The sequence below is a fragment of the Physeter macrocephalus genome, chromosome 7, assembly GCF_002837175.3.
Source record: "Physeter macrocephalus isolate SW-GA chromosome 7, ASM283717v5, whole genome shotgun sequence".
Lineage (NCBI taxonomy): Eukaryota > Metazoa > Chordata > Mammalia > Artiodactyla > Physeteridae > Physeter > Physeter macrocephalus.
The window spans coordinates 109,408,926-109,424,902 of NC_041220.1; the positions used below are offsets into that span (position 1 = coordinate 109,408,926).

Here is a 15,977-nt window from a genome sequence, read left to right on the forward strand (position 1 = left end):
AGAAAAATTTTCTGAAAAAGACACCAATGAAAGAATTGTTGAAGAGCAGGCAGAAGGCATGACTTCCCTGCACTATCGTGACTTTGATTTGTCCCACTGTTTCCAGTATTACGAATTTGCAAAGTTAAGGAGTGAAAATTCAAGAGGTTGGCCCACAGTAACCTAAACACCAGGAGTGGCATTAGAAGTGGTATCCAGATTGAAGCTGTAATTACTCAATCGTGGTGTAGTCCACGTACTCCTGTGCTCATGAACAGTGAATGCTGCTACGTGGGCAGCACTCTGAACCAAGAGACTAGGAAATAGTATCATGAATGTCACCAAATATTTTGGTCAAAGTATTGTTTCTAGAACTCAAATTCTGTGTTGTTTAGGGGCTGAGGGTAGAGTAAGTAGCTTCACTTCACTCTTTTCTTTCTCCGTGCCTTGAAAGATACCTCTTCCTCTCCGTCTCAAACTACCCCTTAAACCCACTCAGAAAACCTGTCTCTGCCAGAAATCTTTTGGGTGCAAGTGGCAGAAACCCAACTCAAAATGGCTGAAGCAAAAGGGGATATACTTAGATTACTTAACTGGGAGAGATAAGAATGACTAAAACCAGAACTACCATATGACCCAGCAATGCCACTACTGGGCATATACCCTGAGAAAACCAGAATTCAAAAAGAGTCATGTACCAAAATGTTCATTGCAGCTCTATTTACAATAGCCAGGACATGGAAGCAACCTAAGTGTCCATCAACAGATGAATGGATAAAGAAGATGTGGCACATATATACAATGGAATATTACTCAGCCATAAAAAGAAACGAAATTGAATTATTTGTAGTGAGGTGGATGGACCTGGAGTCTGTGAAACAGTTTCTTTTAAAATTTATCTTGTTAGGACTTCCCTGGTGGTGCAGTGGTTAAGAATCTGCCTGCCAGTGCAGGAGACACGGGTTCGATCCCTGGTCCAGGAAGATCCCACATGCTATGGAGCAACTAAGCCCGTGCGCCGCAACTACTGAGCCTGCTTTCTAGAGCCCGCCAACCACAACTACTGAGCCTGCATGCCACAACTACTGAAGCCCACGTGCCTAGAGCCCGTGCTCTGCAACAAGAGAAGCCACTACAATGAGAAGCCCATGCACCGCAATGAAGACTAGTCCCTGCTTGCCACAGGTAGAGAAAGCCCGCACGCAGCAAGGAAGACCCAACGCAGCCAAAAATAAATAAGTAAATAAATTAAAAAAAAATTATCCTGTTATTAATATTGGAGCTATCTCAGTTTTTTAAAAAATAGGTGATTGCTACACTTAAGTTTATCACATACTTAAGTTCTCCCATCATCTTCTATCCTATGCAGTTAGAACTGCTTTTTAATAGTTTGTCTTTTCATTTGACATTGTGTTTGACAAAGGAAGAATACTGAAGCAAACTCTAGTAATATGCAATATGCCTATAACTTCAATTATTTATTAAAAATGTTTATTAAGTACTTATTGTCCATAGCTCTGGGAATACTAGCAGAAATGTGATCTAGCCATTGTGGTCTAGGATTGTGAACCTGCATTAGAGCAAGAGACGTACAAATATAGTGCCGCATTACAGGTCCTTTCCATAGCACCATTCCAAATCCAACACACTAAATGATAAAACATTGTACCAGGCATCAGGAGACAGTAAAACTGTCTGGTGGCAGAAGTTTATTTCAAGGTAGAAAGAAGAAGAGAGAAACAAAGAACTTGGCAAAATTGTGGTTCAATCATCACTTATTTCCCTGGACCATTGATGAAAAATTAATCCGACAGGAAAATTAAAAAGTGCAATCAATGTTCAGCATGTATCTCTACAATTTATCCTAACCTGGGTCATGTGCTTCCTTTCCTTTCTGCTAGCAATACATCAAGGAACCAATGGAAGAGAACCATTCTAGATCTCAGTCGTCGAGGGACACTTCTGTAGCTCTTATCCTTTCCTGACTCTCTCCTACTGTAGAAATTAACACATTTTCTATTAGTATGTTGCAGGGTGAGGAAGTATAGACAATAAAGATGAAATACTCAACTTATCTATCTCAGCATTTGTTCACATTCCTAAGCTATGTGACAAGGGAATGATATAGGGCAAGAGAGCATTTGCACTAACTTGACTTCTTCTAACAGGGAACTGGATATTTGTGTCTTCTATCCTAACTATCAATTACATCTTTTTCTAGATACAGCACATCCAGTTTTCTTTAGACATCTTTCCATTCTCCATTGGATGTAGTCTCAATAAAACTTTTCATCAAGGACTGGCATATTTCCTCCGGTGAAAGGGTGAGCACCTGACACAGCCTAGACCAATCATATACAACTTCTAGAATTTTAAACTGTGTAAAAGGCAATTCAAGGTCTGAAAATAGTCAAAGCTAATTCATTTTGATGATCACACTTTGAGAAAAGAAAACTGTTTATTAGTTTCTGGTATTTATATGTTAGAAAATGCTTTGGCCCCTGTACTTTCAGAAACTTGATGTTTCAACCTTTTTGGGTAATCCCTATCATTCACATATGAAATTATCCAAAGAGAGCTTCTGATGACTGCACCCTTTTCACTCATTCTACTTATGCCTTTCCTTCCTTAACTCATACTTTAAGGCTTTAGTGCAAATGATGACATCTATGAAAACTGCTTAACACTGGATTTCCCCAGAAGAATATATTATTCCCCAAACCTCTTGCACTTGTGTCATTTGTTTACAGTCCTCTCTTGTAGTTTTCATGTTATATAATTGTGGCTAGTTGAGTATATGACACTGCTGGATGGTGAGTTCTTTTCAGGGTAGTTAATATATTATATCCTTATAATTTTTGTAACTTCTATATATCTTATAGAGCTGTTACTATAGTGAAAACACAAAGATTATATATATATGTATATATATAGTTGTTGGTTTTTGTTTTTGTTTGTTTGTTCATTTAAATGAGTATATGAATCATGTGTCTCCAGTGACAGTCTCCAGACTGTTCCTTAAACTGAAATCAGAAACTAATCTAAAATAAATATATCTTACCTTTCTCACCATTATAGGCAGCATTTCACTTTGCATTTGCAAAGCTATGTGGGTTACCTGAATATACACAACTACGAAGTCTGAAAAATAAGTAAGCATTGGCTCAGGAAAGTGTGGAAGGATGTTTAGAATATTTAGTTTCCAGTGTAGGTAGCTAGTGTTTTCAGATGTCAAAGAATAAAAGTTATGAGGCTTCACCTGTCCTCATTCTATCTTGTGATACCTTATTTATAATTTATACCCCGCCTACTTCCAGAATATGAATTTTGATGTTCCTTAAAATAAAAACATCTAATAGAATGAAATAAAGCTAAAAAAAGAAAATCACAAATCATTAAACTTGGGAAAATACTTTTTCCAATAATTTAAGTTAGAACTTCTTGCATCGACAAAAATGGAAATAAGATAGTTTGTAAAGTTTCATCTGCTTAAAGAATGTATGCAGTTAATTAATTTATGAAAGTTTGGCCCTAAATTCTTTGTGTTTATTTATATGTGTATATTTATAGAGTGAATACATTAAAAGCAAATTTATGTTCGCATTTTAAATTCGGTATACGTACTTTGGATTTTGGCAGTAGTTGCTTGGGGTGCTTAGCCCAGATTCTTTTCAATGGGCCCTCACAGCACCATCCCACAGGTGCTGCGAATGTGCCTCAGAGGGCTTCTATCTCCAGAGAAATGTCCTTGGCCTGGGTATGCTTGAGAGATTCCAACCACATCCTTCCTCCCATAGGACCAGTGTCTGAAATATGTGGAACACCATGGATAGAAATGTCCAGCCCCTTCTCCTCAAGGCATAGCAATTCAGATGAGCAAACTTTAGTATGTCCTCCAGGACTCCTGCTCTCCCCAGTTGATCAGGCCAAGTCTAGACTATAAGTGAGACACATCCTTGCTCGGCCCTTTCCCTCTCCCTGTCCTATACAATCCTTCAGTGTATTTTTCCTCCTGAGCATGTGTTCAGTAAATTACCTGTGCCTGAGTCCCTGTCTCAGGCTCTGCCTCTAGAGAACCTGATTTAGGACCATTTGGGATAATATGCTATATTATATGTTTTTAAGTTGAGTCCTGCTTAAAGTACAAAGTTCCAATGCCAGTGCTGCAGTCACCATGCTTTTGCAGCCCAAGTGTATTAAACGCAGCAAATTCCAACAGGTTTGGTATCCTGTATGTACTAACTGCTGTGTAACCGTCTCTTAGAATCAAAGGTAATTTCTGAGTAGTCATAAAAGTCATATTTAAGGTTGTAATTTTTCACCCTCTCCTGTATTGAGTGTTTCTTTTCTAATAAAATGCAAATTGGGTTATTTGGTTTGAAAGCCATTTTTGTTAAAAACTGTACACGTTATGAGAAAATGACATATAATTTTACCAAACTCCTTACCTATTTTTATAGTACAACTAGCACTCAGTGTAACTCACGTGCATACCAAGTTAAGAACTATCTCATTGCACATATCTTTCCACCCAGATTTGGTAAAATAGTCTAGTCATGGATATTTAGAAACGTTCTTAGCTTAGATCATTATCTTTTTCTTTCTCTGTGACACTAATGCTTCTAAGGGAAATCTACGTATAAGAATATTTGTTCAAGTCCAGATTCAAATTTGTTACATATTCTGACTAAAATATTTTATTTTGTTCTAAAATACTGATTTTGCTTTTGCAATTTTGGATATTGCTTCATTGCATCCCTCCCCTGCTTGCACAATCTGGTATCTGTATATTCTGCTCTCATTGCATTGCAAGAATTTATCTGATCCTATGTGCAGAATTAAACTTTGTCTTAGCCTTCTTTGCTCCATTCTAGGCCTCTGGACAGTGTTTGCTTCTCAAAACTGTCCACTAGCTGGCCACTCGCTTGAATTATCCTTGTCTCTTAATGGACTCCACTTTGGAAACACAGTCAGTATGTCAGAGCTTCACGGACCCTCACTAACCTTGTTGTCCATCCCATTTAGATCGACTGAGAGCCACAAGGCCAATGTCAACCCCCCCAACCATGAGGAATTTTCACTCTCTCTGTCCGTTTGGCCTCAGTCATTTCTCTCTGTATACTGGGAAGGACTAAGTGCTCTGCCTTCACAAGAGTACTTTTGGAAAGACTATGTACCTGGCATCCATATGAATCTTCCTTCAAGGTCTTTTCTTGTCTTTTTATTTCCACAACTGAACAAAAAGGAGAGAAAAAATAAAGTTGAGGCTCATATTCAAAATTTGAGTGGGTTACTAGAACATTTCTTTTTATTTTATTTATTTATTTATTTAAATTTATTTATTTATTTTTGGCTGCGTTCGGTCTTCGTTGCTGTGCGTGGGCCTTCTCTAGTTGCGACGAGCGGGGGCTACTCTTCGCTGCGGTGCGCAGGCTTCTCATTGTGGTGGCCTCTCTTGTTGTGGAGCATGGGCTCTAGGTATGCGGGCTTCAGTAGCTGTGGCATGCGGGCTCAGTAGCTGTGGCTCGCGGGCTCTAGAGTGCAGGCTCAGTAGTTGTGGCACACGGGCTTAGCTGCTCTGCAGCATGTGGGGTCTTCTCAGACCAGGGCTCGAACCCATGTCCCCTGTATTGGCAGGCAGATTCTTAACCACTGCACCACCAGGGAAGTCCCTAGAACATTTCTTTTTAATGTATATTTAGTTAACACTTCCTATAGTAGAAATAGTAATAGTAATAATGCTAAGCACTAGGCTACGTACAGGGATACAAGGATGTACATAAAAATATTCCTACTCTTTAAGAGTTTTATGTAAATGAGAAGGTTTATATTAAATACTTATAAGCATTTATAAAATAACACTTGATATTCAATACGAGTATGAAGGGCTACAAAGAAGGGGACATTCTACTACTGATTGAGAACTGGGGTAGTTTCACAGAGAAAGTGACATGAACTGCATCTTGAAGGACAAGAATATTTTTTTATTAAAGAGATAAACAAAAGTGGACAAGAAATTCAAAGTAGGGATTGACATTTTCAAAGGCACGGAAGAGTAAGAGAACACAGACTAGATAAAAGTTAGAGGTCTGTACTAGATGAGGATGTAGTAAGGGGAGGGTAATCTAGCAAGATGAAACGGAGAAGTAGGTTAACTTGCAATTATCTTGTATCCCACTGATAGCTTTGGACCTATTTTTATAGATGAGTGATAGTCAACTTCTGTGCAAGTGGGCAAGGCAGAAAACATCAAAATATTTATGAGCTACATTTCTTTTTCAGTTCAAACTGAAAATAACTTTGAGTCTTAGGGGGGGCAGTGTGTGTGTGCGCGTGCGTGCGTGTGTGTGTGTGTGTGTATGCCTATATATATATCTTTACAAATGATGTTATTTATTTTGTTGAATAGAAGAATATCAATACAATAATTAGTATTCTATTTTAGTCACTAAAATGTTAATGTGTGGATACATATGTGAATGAGTAGTACAAAAGAGCTTTCCAACCTTTGATACTTTACATCTGTGTAATGCTTTAAGAGCTACAAAATGTATTCATATACATTACTTCACCTTAGTCTCAGAACTACTCCAAGATAGGCATTGTCATCATCTCTATCTAACAGAAAAAATGAGGCTCACAGAGGTGAAATGTTTTACCCAAAGTCATACAGTGATTTAATGGCAGAATGTATGTATGTCAAGAAGAGCGTAAAGCGTTGGGTATAGGTAAGGCAATTGTAAGGTATAGGCAATTGCTCTCAACCAATCTGGCTGTGCTTCTCATAGTTCAGATTGACCAGGACCCTCAAAGTCAATAAAAGCCACACTCTAACCACGGCAACTCTTCAACTGGCAACGCAGAGCAGCAGCCTTGTCGCTAGTTCCAGCAACGCAAGCACTCCTGGTCCTCCACACTGTATCCCACAAAACTGGATGCATTTTTGCATCACCGTCCAGAGGCTCTGCCCTAGTTGTTTTGAAATGCAGTTGCATTCTTCCCATGAGGCCGTTCCTCCACCATTCCCCACTCTCCACCACTGTGGCCAGGTGGTCTTGCCTTGGAGTCAGATTTTCTTTCAAAGCCTTCTCTTTGAGTCCAAGATGTTTGCTTTGAAGACTTTCTCTACCTATTCCCATGCCAGGGACCAGTTAGGAGGACAGGCTTGATACATGCAGACTGCAGCCAAAGGTTGCTTGCATTCTTACAGGCAATGCAGGGACATTGGAAGTCCTGTATTTCTGTTTTAGGAAGATAACCCTGGTGGCTGTTATCTTTTCTGCCTCAGTACCTCATTCACTAAAAAACAAAAACAAAACAAAACCCCATAGGTTTAACTTTTTAATTTCAGGCGCAGTCCAGGACATATTTGAAGTTGGCTCCTCTTATTATAAAATATTTCTCCTTTAAATATGTAAATATCACTAGAGGGACAGATTCTCCTGGGGGACCCTACCTCCTTCTTCATCTCCTCTCAGTGGGCATGTTGTGGTGGCTACAGAAGCCCAAAGAGAGTCAAGCCCATTGCAATCTAAGAGTAAAGATTTGCAGTGAGTTTAATGCCATTTAAATGAACGAATAGAAGAGATTTATGAACTTACAGGGATGAAACGTGAAATGTTTGTGAATGAAATCTATAGAGAAAAATGGGAATAGGGGCTAGAGGTAAAGAATCCCGTGAAGAAAGATGTTAACAGCAACAAAATAAAATGGTTTTAGAATTGATATTAACTGGATGATTTGAGTATTAATTAGGCAATTTAGGTATTAATTAGATAATTTGTTTCTGCTGCAGGATCCTATGAACTAGAAATGAACCTATAAGGCTGGCTCTGTGTGTGTGTGTGTGTGTGTGTGTGTGTGTATGAGAGAGAGAGAGTATGATCCTGGGAATGGTGCCAAATTGAAGTCCCCAGAAAATTGAAGTCCTCAATTTACCTGGCGAACAGGTTCTGTTGTGTTAGCAGAAGCTTTAGCAGTAGCATCGATGAATTACATTCGGGATGACCTAATGCAGATATCCTCAATGCTGGAATGTCTTGTTCTGCCTTTCACATTGAAAGGAGAGTTAGTCTCTACTGCTTCAAGGAAAGTCTGCTTAAAATCCCTAGTTACAGAGATATATCATTTCCATGGATTGCTACAGTTCGGGAAGTTCACTGAAATTAGAGACAGTCAAATTTACAAGGGCCAGGAATCCTCAGAAGTGAATTTTAGCACCATGTATTCAATTTGGTTGACATCAGCTGACAGAATAAGTTAGTATTTTCCAGAAAAAAGATTCAAGAATCCTTGTCTTTCTCTCTAGAAACCAGATTGAAACACTGCAGCATCCACTATAAACTATGAAACACTCTAGCTTGGTTTACTCATTCTTTAAGAAAAAATTATTTTTTAATTATTTTACTAGTTAACACAACACCTGCCCATCTAGAATATTTGTTCTGTGAGGGTAAAGAAGTTGTCGTGTATATTGCTGTATGTTTAAAATGCTGCCTTCTCCATAACAGACCTTCAATAAATATTAGTTGAATACATAAATGGTGCAAGCACTAGAGTCGCATATTCCTGTTGTAGCTCCCCCTCAATTAGAAGCGTTTAAAGTTACGATGTTAAATTACTGTGACTGAAAATATTTAAAGTGAAAGATTACCAATTAATGTGCGTAAGGGAAAAACAAAACAAAACACAACAAGACCTCTGCTAATTAACTCCTTAAGTCCCTGAAATACCACCGAGGTGGCTTTAGTTGAGTTTGGATGAAAAACGTTGCCTACTTGCCACTTACCAGCAGATGGCCTAACTATTCCATTGTTCACCAGGCATGGAAACTACGCTAAAGAAAAGCAGTTGATGAGGACTAAATTTCCCCTTGATATTTTTTAAAACAGAGAAAATGTTTTAGTATATTTTCCATTATTTTTTGCTGGATTAAAAAATTGATTAGAGAGGCTTATTTTAACGTAGCTTAGTCTAATCAATAAGGAAAGGGTATCCCGCTTTTTATATACTCCAAATCACCTAGGACGATCTATAGAGGTGACATATTAATATCATTGCCTCAGGGGTAAATTGATTCATCAGCATCCATGAGTAAACAAGGCTCTTTATTTTCTTCTAGACAGTCTTTACAAGTCATTTAAAATATTATTCCATTTAGACAGCCTTACCAACTTTTCTGAAAACCAGTGTAAAAGGACTGCTGATATTCAAACTCAGTTTACCTGTAACAAAACTCCTCAGAGTTCTGAGGTTATTTACACATTGTATAATTTGTCTCTAAGGGAAAGTGCTATTTCATCTAAAACGTATATTTAATTTTTTCTTTATGAGTAAATATGAAAAACATACTATGTTTGAAGGAAAACAGAGCAAGAGGTGGAAGGGGAAATTACTAATATAATGTCTTGTTTGATATTTTACTATATAAACTCTACCAATATAAAAACACATCATTCCATTATTTTCTTTTAAATATTGTCTATCTCTTCAGCACTTTATTCAATTGCTTTTCCCTACTTGAATGTAGGCACTGTCAGGACGGGGGCTTTGTCTCTCTCATTTATTACAGTATATTATTTATCTACTGACCACCCAAAACAGTGCCTCCCATATGGAAATAATTAAGTTTAATATTTATGAACTGAAGAAATTTGATTCTGAGCATGCTTTGCAGGGTAAACCAATAGCAAAAGACAATGAAATTTGCCATAGCAATTAGTAATCTCAATCTTGGGCCACTAAGAAATTTGAAATAATCTGGCAAATTATTTTTCTAACACTTGCCCCATTCCCTCTGCTTGTACCTCCCAACATGTAGCTCACTCCCTTTAAGGTATTACTTTTTGGATCAGTTACTCAAGAAGAAAAGATTCTTATTACAGAAAACCAGTTATCTGCCCCCAATCCTAAAATGTCATAAATAAATAAAAGGAAGGAGAAAAGAATTCCACAAATAGCATTAACAGTGTTTCTCTGTGCACTTGAAATCAGGAATCAGAATCATGGTGTTTGTTTTATCATTATACTTTATAAATCTCTTAAGGCCACTTAGGCCTAATATTACACAATAAAAATATTTTGAAAGAAAATGAAAACAAGATAAAGAGATGAGTTACTCATTTTTATCCTTGCAACTTCCTTTCACTGGTGACTTCACCAGGATTTTGAAAGAAGAAAAACAGGCCTTCTATCCTCATTATGACATCTGTCTGATTAGTGTATTTGATCGTATAGATATTGTCTTAGTACTTAGAAAAGAAAGTCATTTTTGTTTCCCAGTGGAACTGTTATTGCTTTTGTTTTTTGTATAGTTTACTGTTTTGTTTTATTTTTTGTGAAGCAAATCATTGGGAAGTTATTTCTTGTTAAACATAAATGAAGTGTTTTAAGATTTATGATTATGTCATTTTTAATCCATATTTTTGAAATAAAAACTCTCTCATGGAAAGAGTATGTCAGCACTAAATATATACCAAAACTGATTTCATTGATATAAATGCCCATTTTAATTAATAATCAGAATGTTTAAAATAACTTGAAAAACCTAGACCTCTCAAGAGAAAGTTTAAAAATCCCAGAAGAATCTGAAAGATGTTTGGTGTTGCCAAGCTGATTTTTTTTTTAACAACATAAAATCTGTGATTTAACTTTAGAGTTGTATCTCCCTTAATCAGTCTTTTGAGTATGTAATCAAGAAGGTGTCTGCACAGTTTTGTTTATTTAAAAAATCTTTTTCTGGGAGGAGACCTTCGAGATGGTGGAGGAGTGAGACATGGAGATCATCCTCCTCCGCACAAATACGTCAGAAATACATCTACATGTGGAACAGCTCCTACTGAACGCTGGCATAAGACCTCAGACTTCCCAAAAGGCAAGAAACTCCCCACACACCTGGGTAGGGCAAAATAAAAAAGAAACAACAGAGACAAAAGAATAGGGATGGGACCTGCACCTTGCAGAGCGAACTGTGAAGGAGGAAAGGTTTCCACAAACTAGGAAGCCCCTTCACTGGTGGAGATGGCGGGGCGGGGGGTGTGGAAGCTTCAGAGCCACAGAGGAGAGCACAGCAATAGGGGTGCAGAGGGCAAAGCATAGAGATCCCTGCATAGAGGATCGGTGCCGACCAGCACTCACCAGCCCGAGAGGCTTGTCTGCTCACCCGCTGGGGCGGGCGGGGGCTGGGAGCTGAGGCTCGTGGGGGCTGGGAGCTGAGGCTCGGGCTTCCGAGGTCAGATCCCAGGAAGAGGACTGGGGTTGGCTGCATGAACACAGCCTGAAGGGGGCTAGTGCACCACAGCTAGCCGGGAGGGAGCCCAGGAAAAAGTCTGGACCTGCCTAAGAGGCAAGAGACCATTGTTTCAGAGTGCGTGAGCAGAGGGGATTCAGAGCACCGCCTAAACGAGCTCCAGAGACAGGCGCGAGCCGCGGCTGTCAGCGCAGACAGCAGAGACAGCCATGAAACGCTAAGGCTGCTGCTGCAGCCACCAAGAAGCCTGTGTGCAAGCACAGCTCACTAGCCACACCTCCCCTCCCAGGAGCCTGTGCAGCCCGCCACGGCCAGGGTTCCGTGATCCAGGGACAACTTCCCTGGGAGAACACACGGCGCCTCAGGCTGTTGCAATGTCACACTGGCCTCTGCAGCTGCAGGCTCACCCCGCATTCCGTACCTCTCCTTCCCCCCGGCCTGAGTGAGCCAGAGCCCCCTAATCAGCTGCTACTTTAACCCCGTCCTGTCTGAGTGAAGAACAGATGCCCTCAGGTGACCTACATGCAGAGGCAGGGCCAAATGCAAAGCTAAACCCCAGGATCTGTGCGAACAAAGAAGAGAAAGGGAAATTGCTCCCAGCAGCCTCAGGAGGAGTGGATTAAATCTCCACAATCAACTTGTGTACCCTGCATCTCTGGAATACCTGAATAGACAACGAATCATCCCAAAATTGAGGCAGTGGACTTTGGGAACAACTGTAGACTTGGGGTTTGCTTTCTCCATCTAATTTGTTTCTGGTTTTATGTTTACCTTAGTTTACTATTTAGAGCTTATTATCATTGGTAGATTTGTTTATTGATTTGGTTCTCTTCCTTTTTTTTATACATATATGTATATATTTTTCCTTTTTCTCTTTTTTTGAGTGTGTATGTGTAGGCTTCTTTGTGTGAGTTTTTCTGTATAGCTTTGCTATTAACATTTGTCCTAGGGTCTGTCTGTACTTTTTTTTTTTTTTACTATAGCTTTTAGCACTTGTTATCATTGGTGGATTTCTTTCCTGGTTTGGTTGCTCTCTTCTTTCTTTTTCTTTTTTATTACTTTTGAATTATTAAATTTTTAATAATTTTTTATTTTAATAGCTTTATTTTATTTTATTTAGTTTTTTCTTCTTTTTTCCCCCCTTTTCTTCTGAGCTGTGTGGCTGACAGGGTCTTCGTGCTCTGACCGGGTGTCAGGCCTGTGCCTCTGTGGTGGGAGATCTGAGTTCAGAACATTGGTCCACCAGATACCTACTGGCTCCATGTAATATCAAATGGCATAAACTCTCCAAGAGATCTGTATCTCAATGGTAAGACCCAACTCCACTCAGAGACCAGCGAGCTACAGTGCTGGACACCCTATGCCAAACAACTAGCAAGACAGGAGCACAACCCCACCCATTTGCAGAGAGGCTGCCTAAAATCATAATAAAGTCACAGACACCCCAAAACACACCACCAGACGCAGTCTTGACCACCAGAAAGACAAGATCCGGCCTCATCCACCAGAGCACAGGCACCAGTCCCCTCCACTAGGAAGCCTACACAACCCACTGAACCAACCTTACCCACTGGGGGCAGACACCAAAAAAATTGGAAACTATGAACCTGCAGCCTGTGAAAAGGAGACCCCAAACACAGTAAGTGAAACAAAATGAGAAGACAGAGAAACACACAACAGATGAAGGAGAAAGGTAAAAACCGACCAGACCAAACAAATGAAGAGGAAATAGGCAGTCTACCTGAAAAAGAATTCAGAGTAATGATAGTAAAGATGATCCAAAATCTTGGAAATAGAATGGAGAAAATAAAAGAAACGTTTAACAAGGACCTAGAAGAACTAAAGGGCAAACAAACAATGAACAACACAACAAATGAAATTAAAAATTCTCTGGAAGGAATCGTTAACAGAAAAACTGAGGCAGAAGAACTGATAAATGACCTGGAAGATAAAATAGTGGAAATAACTACTGCAGAGAAGAATAAAGAAAAAAGAATGAAAAGAATCGAGGACAACCTCAGAGACCACTGGGACAACATTAAATGCACAACATTCAAATTATAGGGGTCCCAGAAGGAGAAGAGAAAAAGAAAGGGACTGAGAAAATATTTGAAGAGATTATAGTTGAAAACTTCCCTAATATGGGAAAGGAAATAGTCAATCAAGTCCAGGAAGCACAGAGAGTCCCATACAGGATAAATCCAAGGAGAAACATGCCAAGACACATATTAATCAAACTATCAAAAATTAAATACAAAGAAAAAATATTTAAAGCAATAAGGGAAAAACAACAAATAACATACAGTGGAATCCCCATAAGGTTAACACCTGATCTTTCAGCAGAAACTCTGCAAGCCAGAAGGGAGTGGCAGGACATATTTAAAGTGATGAAAGGGAAAAACCTACAACCAAGATTACTCTACCCAGCAAGGATCTCATTCAGATTTGATGGAGAAATTAAAAACTTTACAGACAAGCAAAAGCTAAGAGATTTCAGGACCAGAACCACAAAACCAGCTTTACAACAAATGCTAAAGGAACTTTTCTAGGCAGGAAACACAAGAGAAGGAAAAGACGTACCATAACAAACCCAAAACAATTAAGAAAATGGTAATAGGAACACACATATTGATAACTACCTTAAATGTAAATGGATTAAATACTCCAACCAAAAGACATAGACTGGCTGAATGGATACAAAAACAAGACCCATATATATGCTGTCTACAAGACACCCACTTCAGACCTAGGGACACATACACACTGAAAGTGAGGGGATGGAAAAAGATATTCCATGCAAATGGAAATCAAAGGAGAGCTGGAGTAGCAATTCTCATATCAGATAAAATAAACTTTAAAATAAAGAATATTAAAAGAGACAAAGAAGGACACTACATAATGATCAAGGAATCAATCCAAGAAGAAGATATAAAAATTCTAAATATTTATGCATGCAACATAGGAGAACCTCAATACATAAGGCAAATGCTAACAGGCATAAAAGGGGAAATCGACAGTAACACAATCATAGCAAGGGACATTAACACCCCACTTTCACCAATGGACAGATCATCCAAAATGAAAATTAATAAGGGGCAGAAGCTTTAAATGATACATTTAACAAGATGGACTTAATTTATGTTTGTAGGAAATTCCTTCCAAAAACAACAGAATACACTTTCTTCTCAAGTTCTCATGGAATATTCTCCAGGATAGATCATATCTTGCATCACAAATCAAGCCGTGGTAAATTTAAGAAAGTTGAAATCATATCAAGTATCTCTTTCGACCACAACACTATGAGACTAGATATCAATTACAGGAAAAAATCTGTAAAAAATACAAACATATGGAGGCTAAACAATACACTACTAAATAACCAAGAGATCACTGAAGAAATCTAAGTGGAAATCAAAAAATACCTAGAAAGAAATGACAATGAAAACACCATGACCTAAAACCTATGAGATGCAGCAAAAACAGTTCTAAGAGGGAAGTTTATAGCAATACAACCCTATTTAGCAGAAGGAAAGAAATCATAAAGATCAGATCAGAAATAAATGAAAAAGAAATGAAGGAAACAATAGCAAAGATCAATAAAACTAAAAGCTGGTTCTTTGAGAAGATAAACAAAATTGATAAACCATTGGCCAGACTCATCAAGAAAAAAAAGAAGACTCAAATTAATAGAATTAGAAATGAAAAAGGAGAAGTAACAACTGACACTGCAGAAATACACAGTATCATGAAAGATTACTACAAGCAACTATATGCCAATAAAATGGACAACCTGGAAGACATGGGCATATTCTTAGAAAAGCACAACCTTCCAAGACTGAACCAGGAAGAAATAGAAAATATAAATGGACCAATCACAAGCACTGAAATTGAGACTGCGATAAAAAATCTTCCATCAAAGAAAACCCCAGGACCAGAGGGCTTCACAGGCAAATTCTGTCAAACGTTTAGAGAAGAGCTAACACCTATCCTTCTCAACTGTTCCAAAATAAAGCAGAGGGCGTAACACTCCCAAACTCATTCTACTAGGCCATAATCACCCTGATACCAAAACCAGACAAAGATGTCACAAAGAAAGAAAACTACAGGCCAATATCACTGATGAACAGAGATGCAAAAATGCACAACAAAGTACTAGCAAACAAAATCCAACAGACCATTACAAGGATCATACACCATGATCAAGTGGGGTTTATCCCAGGAATGCAAGGATTCTTCAATATATGCAAATCAATCAATGTGATACACCATATTAACAAACTGAAGGGTAAAAAACCATATGATCATCTCAAAAGATGCAGAAAAAGCTTTCAACAAACTTCAACACCATTTATGATAAAAATCCTCCATAAAGTAGGCACGAAAAACACCCCTCCATAAAGTAAGCATGAGGGAACTTACCTCAACATACTAAAGGCCATATATGACAAACCCACCACCAACATCATTAGCAATGTTGAAACACTGAAACCAATTCCACTAAGATCAGGAACGAGACAAGGTTGTCCACTATCACCATTATTATTCAACATAGCTTTGGAAGTTTTAGCCACAGCAACCAGAGAAGAAAAAGAAACAAAAAGAATCCAAATTGGAAAAGAAGAAGTAAAACTGTCACTGTTGGCAGATGACATGATACTATAAATAGAGAATCCTAAAGACTCTAACAGAAAACTACTAGAGCTAATCAATGAATGTGGTAAAGTAGCAGGGTACAAAATTAATGCACAGA

General features: G+C 38.5%; 1 long non-coding RNA gene across 1 annotated transcript; it reads left to right on the top strand.

Annotated features, from left to right (window-relative positions):
- The first annotated feature begins 623 nt into the window (after positions 1 to 623).
- Positions 624 to 12,767, top strand: LOC102990201 (uncharacterized). The gene is made up of 4 exons (XR_008617859.1): positions 624 to 1,164; positions 2,201 to 2,303; positions 10,724 to 10,876; positions 12,382 to 12,767. It is a non-coding gene; the product is annotated as an uncharacterized lncRNA (long non-coding RNA).
- The last annotated feature ends 3,210 nt before the right edge of the window (positions 12,768 to 15,977 follow it).